The following is a 13,176-nucleotide window of genomic DNA, read 5'->3' as shown; positions in this document are numbered from 1 at the left end:
ACCCTTAAAATCAGGCCAAAATTTATCAGACCCTGCACTGACGGCTTCTCCGGAGTACAACCACTTGTTATTTCCCTGGCGTAGTGCACTGTGTAATTCAATGATGATGGAAGTTGTCATCGCAGAATTTCGTTGCCGCGTTACCTCCCTTAATTTTTATTTGCATAGATCAGGCATACTGAATTCCCCTCTGAGCATTTCCTGTAATGAAGACGAAACGATCAGTCATTTTTATTACAGTGTCGCCGTTTCAATTTATTCAGGCAAAGCATACCAGCACCACCTCTTCAAAAACTGGGCTTGCAATGATCACAACCTGATCTCCTTTAATTTGGAGCCTCTACTCTGGGTTTCAGCCACAGGGATGTTTTATTCACCGTTCAGGAATACATCACTGAGACTAAACGATTTTCTTGCCAAATTACGGTTTCACTATTTTTTTCTTTTTTTCTGCAAATTTGCATTGGGAATTTGAAATCAGAATTAAATAACAAAAGTTTTTTACGAGTGACGCAATGTTGAAAGTATGCGGCAAATTCACCTTATAATCGGCCAATCCCCTCCTTTGGGTACGAGCCATTTGCACAGGAAAACAACAACAACTCTTGGTCAGTGTGGGAACCGAACCAGGGCCGTTTTGGTCCAAGTTGGAATCGAACCCGGTAGTTCGGGTGGCAAGTGGATATTCTACCACACAATAACATCTCTGCTAGCGAAGACAGTGAAAAGAACTTTCTATGCTTGAAGAAGCGGTGAAAGTAGCTTTCATGCTTCACAAACACACGCGTCCAGTATGCATGCTTCACAATGCAACGTGAAATATTGCAGTCCCCGCCGCAATGTTCTGATGGCTGATGTACTCGGTTGCTGACCCGCAGGTCACAGGATCGAATTCCGACGGCGGCGGCTGCATTTTCGATGGAGGTGAAAATGGTGTAGGCCCGTGTGCTCATATTTGGGTGCACGTGAGAGAACCCCAGGTGGTCTAAATTTCCGGAGCCCTCCACTACGGCGTCTTTCATAGTCATATAATTATTTTGGAACGTTCAACTCTACATATCAATCAATCGACGTGAAATATTGCAGTAATAATGCTTGGTTCAAGCGCCCACTCCCAGAGGGCATCCAAACATGAAATTTTCATAAAGGCTTCAAAGTTTAAAATCGGTCACCCACTACAATAATACATACTCTCTGTGGCGCCTATTCCTTTAAGGCCATGTAGTGGGTGCATAACAAGTTCGTAAAGGTTTCATGCACTAAGTATTTGAAGCACGCACAAGAGTTCGAATATTTTCAACAAAAGGAAAGTTCATATCTGCCTTGTGGAATCTGGATTGAGCTAGAGAATATAGACGCTGCAAAGCTGCATAAAAAAAACTCCTTACCAATCAATGTCCTACTAATTCGAGAAATGATTTATATACTAAAGCTACGTTTAAAAGAACTGTTCCGTTATAGAAAGATGGCTATGAAGAAAATTGGTATAGCTATTTATTCAAGAGCGGCAACAAGAAAGATCTATTCAGATTTCTCCGTGATCGTAAAGCTATTGCAGCAACTGTAAATATTGACTCAGTTATTCTTTTTCCAAAGGAGTTCGAAGATATATAACTAAAATTGTATTAGGATAAGAGAAAAGATTTACATCACAAATACAAATAATGTTTGTAAAACGTGCACTCGGAAATGATTTTATTGAAGCAAGTAGGAATGAGCTTGCGCACGTCGTTCGTATTCTGCCAAACACAGGTCCTGGACCAGATGGTGTTACTTCAGGAATGTTAAAAATATTATTCCACATCTCTCCTGGAGACCTCGTTAACGTTGTCAACGATTCACTTGAAAATAGTTGGATAACTTCCGACTGAAGACTTGAAAAATAATACCACTTCTTAAAAACAGGGACATAGAATGCAGATAGATAACATTAGGCCAATCGCTTTAACATCACATGTAGTTAAGTTAATAGAAAGAATACTTTACAATAAAATTATAAAGTTCATAAAATATAATGCAATACTCAGTGCGAGCCTGACTGCATTTAGACCAGGCTACTCTGCATGGTGGGGGAACGTTGATTTAGAGGATCGTATAAACTTGCTCGCCACATATGACAATATGCGGCCCTAGTAACCCTTGATTTAGCCAAGGCATTTGATAGTGTTGAACATGCTATTCTTATCAATGCCCTGAAAGACCTACCCTTCCCCCTTCCTGCAGTATATAAAAAATTAGATTTACGTATTTTTAAAAGACAGAAAATTTTATTGCTCCCAACAAGGTGTTTCCACACCAAAGTATAGCCAAACGAGAGGTGTTCCTCAAGGCTCTGTTTATCGCCAGTGCTATTTAACATTTTCTTAAGTTCAATACCACTGGGTGATAAGGTACAAGTATATGCATATGCAGATGATATTGCGTTTTTTGCATCCGACCGTGATACTCATTTACTGCATTCGACTTTACAGTTTCATTTGGCAACATTAGAAACATGGTTTCAGAAAATTCATATGAAACTGAACGTAACAAAAAAATGCTATAATAGTTTTTCCATTGGACGTACCAGTTTCTCTTTCTCTTCAGTAACATCAAGAAATAATTTCCCAAGTTAACTGTATTAAATATCTGGGTGTATTGTACGATAAAAACTGAGCTGGCGTGATCACATTGAACATAATAAAATTAAGGGTACACGCGCTGTTGGGATGATAGGTAGGCTTGGCCGCCTCCGTTCCGGTCATCGCAGAGATACGCTGATCATAATTTGTCGCATGTACGTTCGTCCAATTCTTGAATTCGGATGTCTACTATTTTCTGGCAGACCAGCATACAAAATAAACCCCTTAGTTCTATTAGAGCAGAAAGCTCTTCGAAGTTGTTTAGGTGAGCCAAAATTTACAGCTAACAATGTTTTGTATCAAGAAGCTCAGGTACGCACTCTTGTTTGCAGATTCCGTATTTTAAAAGTTAAAACCTATTTAAAATTTTCGGAATCCACTTTAAGAAGGCGGCAATTTGTATTCTTTGCCGAGCCCGGTATCTTTTTCAATGACCATTGGTCCCGTGTATATAAACGCCAAGTGCTATTTGTTCAAACACTTCTCGATGCTTTATATGCTAATATATTCGAGATCAGATTATCTGACAAACCAATCGGCTAACTACAAATATTATTTGACGATATCTTCACAATGAATGCTAAACACTTGCCCTCTAAAATTTGATTGGCTTATTAGAACACCTGTCTCAATTAGGTACTAATATAGTATTTGCAACGGATGCATCTATGAGTAGCGAGAAGGCAGGTGTGGGCAGGGCATTTTTTTTCTCTCTCATTATTGTGGTCATTTTCATTACGCCTCCTAGATTATACAAAAATATTTGAAGTGGTATTAATGGCCGTTATACTAGCTATTCGTAAACTTCCTGCGACTCATTCGACAGCTGTGATAGTGACTGACTCGTATTCCGTGTGTTCATTTTTATCATTGTGGTCGACATCAGTAGTACTAGAAACTTTTAAATCATTAATCCCAGCAAACATTCGTCTAGTGTGAATGATATGGGTGCCAGGCCATTGTATTATATTTATAGATGAGATGGCTGACACACTCGCACGAGCATCCCTTGATCTTCCGATTGTGCCAGTCATGCCTCTTATAGCTTATGTAACAGCAGCGAGGTTCAGAAAACTTTCCCTTCTTGAAGACTCATCAAAAATTGCGACACCAAATCCATATTTCTCGCAACTGCACTTCGCATGGAATAATAAATCGTGTCCCATGCGTAAATTGGAATCCTTTCTAACAAAATTACGTTCCCGTGTACCACCTCCTAATTTCTACATACATATGTCTGGTCTGGTGCCATTTCTTCTGTGCTCAAGCTGTAATGAACCCAAACATATCGACCATTTTCTTCTGACATGTCACCGTTTCAAAAATCAAAGCAAAATTTCTTTCAAAATTTTATTCAAGGAACTAGGAATATCACTTCTACTTCTAATATTTTGTCTTTTTGGGCCGCTTCCTTAGGACACAGCGACAGGAACATCTGTGGGGCTCTCTGCGAATTCCTATGTATCGCAAGAAGATTACATTGCTGAGCCAATGATCAGCTCTCGATTTTTACTAGCCAAGCCAAAATTTATTATTTAGCTATTACACTTTAATGATTTAACCTTCAGAAGAATTTCAAATAACGATTACACCTGAGATAGTCAACAAATTATAATATTTCTCTTCTTTCCTTTTTTCACATTGTGCCAAACTAATTTCACAGTCAAAACAAAGTAATCCTAATCCCCTAGCCTGGATAACATAAAGGTATTGACCTGCATTAAGCACCGGCTTCTTGGCTAATCCCCTTTAGTGGGTGAGAGCCACAAAAGAAAGAATCAAGCAAGCAAGCAAGGATATCGCTATCGCGTTCAACTTCTAAAGGCGAAGCTTCGGGATCCCCTAGTTTTCGATTATACGGCGCAGTAACAAGCACAATTCAAGAAGGTTGTATAGCCGACCAATTAAAGCGTTGACCGCGCTCTTTTGCGGTCACTCACACGTCGCCCCTCTGCTGATCACAGGGCCGCAAAAAAAGGTGACGCTAAGCTCATTTGACATTTTTCAGCTGAGCTCAGATCACTTTCCCTATGTTATAATAATCATCAGCCAGACGACCCCCCCCCCCCCTGCATGGCAAAATCCTATCTCATGTTCCTTTCGTGAATCTAGACCTATGGTTGCAGCTGCCACGTTATATCTGCAAACTTCCTAATCTAATGTGTCCACCAAATTATCTGTCTCCCATGGTGCATCTCGCGTGCGGCTTCTTTTTAGTCTAGTGAGTTGTACTTGAATACCAGCGGTTTTACTTGAATACCCTGCATACGCGCTACGTACCCCGCCTTTGAACATGTATTCATCTACATTTCAACAATAGTGTCCTCAACACTCGTTTGATTTGACCCGCGAAACAGCAGGAAGAAGCTGTGGCAAGCAGCTAAAGCAAAGAAAATGCAGGTGAAAAGGTAAATCTCGTATTTAACAAATTGAAAATCAACGGTGAAGAATTTGGATGGGATAAAGAGGCAAACTGCATTCGGCCTATTAAGCGCAACCCTCAGCAAAAAACGAAGAAACTCAACTGCGCACTTTGCGACCACGTGATACCCAGAAACGCACCAAGTAAAGTTCGCAAACATAAACGTTCGCAGCATTACTCTCAAGACAACCTGGCTAAAATCTTTTTAAGGGCGAAGCTCCTTAAGGCGTGGGCTGTGCGTCTCCTGTATGTAGCCACCTCTCGTTTAGTTCTTGCAGTGTCCACTAGATGGCGGCACCGTCTCCCGTATGTCGCCTCCTCTCGTTTAGCTCTTGCAGTGTTCACTAGATGGCGGCACCGTCTCCTGCATGTAGCCACCTCTCGTTTAGTTCTTTCAGTGCTCACTAGATGGCGGGACCTGTAGCTGATGATGAAAAGATGCAAGATGTTATAAACTAGACGGCGGTACTTGTAGTTGATGATGAAAGATGCGAGATGTTATAAAATAGGAATGATGTCACATATGGCACGTGTCATTGGTGGAAGGCAATCGTTCGATTTAGTGCGGCGACGTACGCTAGGGGGAGCATTGTAATAAAATCGAGTAGGCAAAATGTACGGAAGATTCATGGTTTACCAGGTTTTCCTCCAGAGCTTCGCCCACTCATCATCATTCACTTCGTGGATATGGCGGCACTTTTTTACTTGGCACAGATCCCAAATTTGTCGCACTCGCTGAAACGTGGCTGTCAAATGATGTCAGGGACTTCGAGATAACGCCGCAAAACTACGTAATCTTACGTGAAGATAGGACTACACGTGGGGGAGGTATGGCCATCCTAGTTAGAAAAAATATCGCCTTTACAGCACTCCCCGATGTCGAAGGAGTAGAAGTGGTATTCTGTAAAATCCACTAACCACTGTGGCATACTTTTCTTCTTCTTCTGGCACGACACACTTGGGACATAAGCTGATAGTGGGTAGTCTGCTGAGGAGAAAGAAGAAGTAGTTGGAACAATGGCGGAGATGCAGTAATAAACCGCGCTGTGTTTTCGGAACCGCGTTTCACAGTGCCATATTCATTGGTGACCCGGACTACGAACGCGACTTTCCATGGAGCAGCGTGAGCATCTCGACAGCCTAAGCCCTGGTACCACTGCCACTGCACCTGGCAATGTACCCTCTTTGGGTGTTGTTGGAGGTATTAATACCATGTCGCTACCACAGCTGTGGCTTGCCGATCTCTCCTTATGGTTCATTAAAGTCGAAAACAAATTCCGCATTCCTGGCATCACGTCCGAAGTTCGCAAGCATGAGCTCCTCGTTGAAGCGTTGCCGCCACAGGCAATGGCCGAAATACGCGACATCCTCGAGGGCCCGCCTGGTGACACTCCATATACGACAGTCAAACAGGCTCTTCTTCACCGACTCGTTCCGCCTAAGCATCGGCGCATTCAGCAACTTCTGTGCAACAAAGAGCTCGGGGACCGCCATCCCACACAGTTTCTACGTCACCTGCAGCACCTGCTTGGGGACCAGCCGGACGGCTCAGAAACATCCATACTACGTGAGTTGTTTCTACAGCGTCTTCCACCTGCCATGCGAATGGCTCTTGTCCCATCTCAGGATAAGCCGCGGTCGTAGTTGGCAGAAATGGCCGATGACATGATGGACGTTGCTCCAGCAGTCATAAACGCTGCCCACACCTCTCCGAACTTCGAAGCAGATTCCCTTCGAGAAACGGTAAAAGATCTCGCAGCTGAAGTCGCTAACTTGCGTCTGCTATTGCTGAGCATTCGCCACTTAAATGACCAGCCTCGTCCAGATCGGCCATCTCTCACATCGGCTGCTCCGCAACGGCCCCTCCACCAGCCCGAGCACTGCTTTTCACCGCAAAACAAATACCATTATCACCGGCGTTTTAGTGCCGCGGCTCGCAGATGTGTGCCACCTTGCTCATGGCGCATGGGAAACGCTCCGGCCGATCGTCAACAACAGCGCCGGGCGATCAAGGCCAAACATCAAGCCGCCTCTTCCACATAACCGACAGAACCACAGGTCTGCGCTTGCTCGTGGACACTGCAGCAGACGTCAGCATAGTTCCAGCTCCGCAACGGCCCCTCCACCAGCCCGAGCACTGCTTTTCACCGCAAAACAAATACTATTATCACCGGCGTTTTAGTGCCGCGGCTCGCAGATGGGTGCCACCTTGCTCATGGCGCATGGGAAACGCCCCGGCCGATCGTCAACAACAGCGCCGGGCGATCAAGGCCAAGCATCAAGCCGCCTCTTCCACATCACCGACAGAACCACAGGTCTGCGCTTGCTCGTGGACACTGGAGCAGAAGTCAGCATAGTTCCAGCGTCCAAAACTGACCGGCGTCTTCGCGAGAAGTCAACTCCTTTACAAGCGATCAATTCTTCGGTCATCGCAACTTACAGACAGAAGTATCTGACCCTTGATCTCGGTCTTAAGAGGAAACTGCAGTGGTTATTTTGGATAGCAGAGGTACGCTACGCAATCTTAGGTGCCGATTTTATAAGGCATTTTCATCTGCTCCTGGATATGAACCACTTTCGCCGGGTGGATAGCTATACCGGCTTATCGGTCAATGGTTTTCTGTCACGCGCTACGGCCCTAAACCCCACTTTTGTGAAACCCCCCACGTCACCATATACAGCTCTGCTCAACGAGTTTCCGGAGATTACAACGCAGTCTCCCGTGGATAAGACCCCCAAGCACACTGTGACCCACTGTATCGTTACCACAAGACCACCGGTTCACTGCCGCCCTCGGCGACTTGGCCCTGACAAACTACGAATTGCTCGCAACGAGTTTGAGCATATGTTACAGTTGCAAATCATTCGTCCGTCATCAAGCTCGTGGTCGTCGGCACTACACATGGTTCCCAAAAAGAACAACGACTGGCGGCCCAGTGGTGATTATCGGGCTCTCATTGCACTCACCGTTTCAGATCGATACCCGTTACGCAATATTCAGGAGTGTACTGCCTTTTTAACCAGCACCCACGTCAGCTTTTCACTTACTGCGTGATTACGACCTTGTCATCAATGTAGAAAAGTGTTAGCTTGGAGTCTCGGAGATACCGTTCTTCGGACATCAGATCACTAAAGATGGCATCACTCCTCTAGCTGACATGGTTTAAGCTATCCTTGAGTACCCACCTCTCACATTCATACGCAGTTTACGACGTTTTCACGGACTCGTCAATTTTTATCGCCGCTTCATGCCTACATGCTCTACACTGCTGCAGCCTCTGGAAGCACTACTCTCGACTTCGCAAGCCGAGTCAGCCGCACTTCGCTGCGACACGGTCGCGGATCAAGCTTTTGCCGCCGTTAAGACCAAGCTCGCCCAGGCCACTCTCCTGCACCACCCTTCACCAACTGCTCCCACTAGCCTCGTGGTGGATGCTTCTTCAGAAGCAGTTGGGGCCGCTCTTCATCAATTAATCGATGGTGCATGGGCTCTAATTTCCTTTTTTTCCCGCAAGTTACGCGACACTGAGCACAGATATAGTACTTTCGGACGTTAGCTCATCGCAGCCTACCTTGCGGTGAAGCATTTCAGGCCCTTCCTTGAAGTGCGACAATTTGCCATTTTTACCGACCACATGCCCCTTGTTTTGGCTTTACGTTCTCGCAGTGCCACGTACACTCCTAGAGAACTTCGACACCTTGCTTTCATTGCCGAATTCACCACAGACATACGCTATGTAAAAGGCAGCTTTAACAGTGCAGCGGACGCTCTCAGTCGTATTACCATCAATGCCGCGACAGGTACCACCGACCTTTCGTTATCCTCGCTCGCGGAGGCACAGGCATTAGACGATGAGCTTTCACGACTCCGATCCTCTACTTCCCTCTGACTGGAACAAGTCAAATTCCCCGACAACGACTTTACGCTCTGGTGCGATGTTTCACACAACTGCACTCGTATCTGGGTTCCTTCACAGCTTCGTCGTGCTGTTTTTGACACCCTCCACTCCATCTGCCATCCAGGCGTAAGAGCTACGCAACATCTGGTCACTGAACGCTATGTCTAGCCGCGCATGCGCGCTAACATTGGTGACTGGGTTCACACTTGCAGAGCATGTCAGCGTATCAAGTGCAACGGCACACCAAGCCTCCACGTGGAAAATTCCCTCTCCCTGATGCACGTTGCGACACCATTCATTTGGACATTGTCGGGCCATTACCTCCATGTCGGGGATATACGTATTTGCTTACGTGTATTGACAGGTACATTAGGTGGCCTGAAGCAGCTCCAATGCCTGACATCACGGCAGGAACAGTTGTTCGTACCTTTCTTGCTACCTGGATTAGCCGTTTCGGTGTACCATCAACGGTGACTACTGATCGAGGCAGACAGTTTGAGTCAGCGCTTTTCTCCTCCGTCACATCTCTACTTGGTTGTGTGCGTATTCGCCCAACTGCGTATCATCCAGCATCAAATGGCTTAGTGGAGAGACTCCACCATCATCTAAAAGCAACACTCGCCTCGCAGCCTCACGCCGAAGATTGGATATCACACCTCCCCATCGTGCTTCTCGGCCTGCGTTCAACACTTCGGCCAGAACTTGCCTGCTCTGTAGCCGAGATGGTTTATGGCTGCACACTCCGTTTGCCTAGTGACCTCGTCAGCCCCCTTACTACGCAGGCTGTTTCGAATCCACCTTCTTTCGTTCAGCGTCTGCGGATCTTCATGCAAAACTGGCGCCCATCACCAACTTCAGCTCACACTAAGAACGACGTTTTTCAGCCGGCAAACCTACAGACATCTTCACACGTTTTTGTTCGTGTCGATGCGTCTCGCCGTGCTCTTCAGCCTCGCTATAACGGTGTTTTCCCAGTCACCAAGCGTTCAGAACATCATTTTACAATCCTGCTTAATGGGCATGAAGACACAGTCAGCATTGAAAGGATCAAGCCGGCACCCATTCTGACAAGCTCCGTCTGATCATTTTTTCTTCTTCAAGTGCCCACGGCCACTTGTCTGCAGGGGGGGCCTATCTGTGGCATACTTTTCTTCTTCTTCTGGCACGACACATTTGGGACATAAGCTAGTGGGTAGTCTGCTGAGGAGAAAGAAGAAGTAGTTGGAACAATGGCAGAGATGCATTAATAAACTGCGCTGTCTTTTTGGAACCATGTTTCAGAGTGCCATACCACCTATTCAACGATAATTGGTTGCGTTTATCGTAGTCCCTCATCCCCTTTAAAAGCAATGCATTCATTGTAATAATAGCTGCACCTTCACGCTCTTGCAAGTAGACTAATACTTGTTTGCGATTTTAACCTTCCCGATGTCGACTGGCTCACCATGAACGATAAATCACCCTCGTCCGACATTATTATTGACACTATGCTGACATTTAATTTGTCTCAACTTGTTAAAGAGCCCACACGTGTGCAGGGGTGTTCTTCAAATGTGCTTGACCTAATTTTTATTAGTGACCACTTCCCCGCAGATAAGGCCACCATTGAACTTACACGTGGCATATCTGATCACAAGATAGTGCTGGATTCCCTTAAATCAGCGTGCCAGGCATTCCAACTCAACTGTGTCTTATCTCGACTTCAGCAATGCTGATGACACTAATATACTGGACCACTTATCACCCGACTTAGCTCATTTGAGCAGCTAGCCAGTCATCCGGATATTGATTTGGAAACCTTGTGGCAGAAATTTAAAGAAATTGCATCGTATTGCGTATCCCGCTACGTACCAACTAAAACAAAGAGGAAAAGACGGTTCAATCCATGGCTAAATCGTGACATTATTCATGCAAAACGTAAAGTAAAGCGCCTGAGAAAGTCTTTAAAACAAACATAAATGCCATAAATACTAAGCGCCTTACAGAAACCATTTGTTCTATGAAGTGTCAAATTAAAGCAGCCAAAAATTACTACTTTTCTTCCACTTTACCCAACTTTTTAAATGATGCACCTCAAAAGTTCTGGAACTATTTAAATCCAAAAAATCAAAAAGATAGCATAATATCTCCAGATGAAAGCAGAGAACGAGCTAATTTGTTCAATAACTACTTTAATTCAGTTTTCACCACAGACAACGACATCCCTCCACCTCTCGAAATTCATAGCAACATTCCCATTGAACCTGTCCGCTTAAGCGAAGCAGGTATATTTGGCTTTTGCTAAAAACAAAGGTTAAGAAACAACCAGGGCCTCATAATATACCGAATCAGTTTCTCACCCGTTATGCCGAATGGATAACCAAATATCTGTTGATCATCTTCAGCGTGTCTCTGACAAAATGCTCACTTCTAAATGACTGGAAAGTGGCAAGAGTCGCTCCAATTCTCAATTCAAGTAGTGAGGTTGACGTCGCTAATTATCGCCCGATCTCCTTGACAAGCACTACTTGCAAAATACTAGAGCACATTATTCTTAAGCATATCAATACTTACCTTGAAACAGAGCACACTTTGTTCCCATTTCAGCACAGGTTTCGTAAAGGCCTATCTACCATTACGCAACTCACTGAATTATTACATGAGCTGTCATCGGCCATTGACCATCAAAAGCAGATTGACCTTATTTCACTTGACTTTCCAAAAGCATTCGACTGGGTTTCGCATCAAATGTTAATTAAACTGCAATCTACATTATGTAAAGGCCCAATAACAAAATGAATTTGCGCATATCTGACCGAGCGAACACAGTTCGTAAAAATAAACCAGCAAACATCGGAGCTATCAAAAGTTACATCAGGTGTACCACAGGGCAGCGTCTTAGCGCCTATTTTATTTCACATATTTATTAACGATTTGCCCCAGTCCATTGGAACGAACATCAAGCTTTTTGTCGACGATTGTGTTATTTATAAAGAAATTACCTCTCTTTCGGACCATATTGCTCTTAGCAATGCCCTATTATCGGTATCTAATTGGTGCACGAAATGGCCGATCACCCTAAACGTAAAGAAATCAGCTTTGTTATGAATATCGCTTAAACAAACGTTATCATGTTTTGACTATACTATTGACGACACACCACTAACTTCCCTAAAACAGCATAAGTACCTAGGACTAGTGATTTCTAATAATCTTAGATGGTAGGCACATGTTAACTATGTTACGTCTTCAGCATTAAAAAGATTATTTTTCCTAAATAGACGACTACGTTCTGCACCACCTCAAACAAAACTATTATCCTATAAAACCTTCATCCGCCCATTATCAGAATACGCCAACTTAGTCTGGTTCCCGACAACAAAGAACCTAATGAAAAAGCTAGGAGGGGTACAAAGGAAAGGTTAGATTTACCTATAATAAATGCAGTTTGCTCGACTCACCCTCTGAACTGATCGCAAAAGCCGGGCTACTAACATTACGAAATCGCGTTAAACTTGCACGCCTAAAAATGCTTTTCCAACTTAATCATAGGCAGCTAAACATCGACAGCTCGAGATTCATATCTACTTCAGAAACCTGACAGACACGCCATAAACATCCACTAACATTACAAGAATACTGTTTCAGCACCAACTGTTTCAAGTACTCCTTCTTCCCACAGTCAATTAGAGAATGGAATAGATTGCCCACTTGTCTGACTAATACTAAAGATTTGAATACTTTTTTAACTTTGCTTGAAAACCACATTCGTGACACTCTTATCTGAAAGGATGTTTTTCCTTTCTATGCTTTTCTTTTCGTTTGTAAAGTTCCGGGTGCTTCTTGAATATGTCATTGTTACCAGTGCATTACGTAATATATTATTTTTGTGTACACCTGCCTGACATAGGTTGTGTTTTTATACTCTTCATGTATCATTATAAAATATCTGCTGTCACGCATTCTCGCTTGTAAGTGCAAGTGTATCTATTGTGTATTTGGTTGTATATGTATTTATTCTTATTTTATTTTATTTACAGTACCTTACAGAGCCATGGAGGGGCATTGTGTAAAAGGGGCGGTACAAATAATATGTTAGAAAAATACATAAACATAATATCTACACATACATAGGCAAATAATGCATATAATCGAAAATGCAGTTCAACTTATGAACATGTAAGCAAAATACATACTAGAAAAGTGAGTTACAGTATGTGAAGGTGAAACACAAAAAAAAACTATTATGACAGTA

The sequence above is a fragment of the Rhipicephalus microplus genome, chromosome 7 (genome assembly GCF_043290135.1).
Source record: "Rhipicephalus microplus isolate Deutch F79 chromosome 7, USDA_Rmic, whole genome shotgun sequence".
In the NCBI taxonomy this organism is placed as follows: Eukaryota; Metazoa; Arthropoda; class Arachnida; order Ixodida; family Ixodidae; genus Rhipicephalus; species Rhipicephalus microplus.
Note: the sequence above shows the minus strand (reverse complement) of the source record.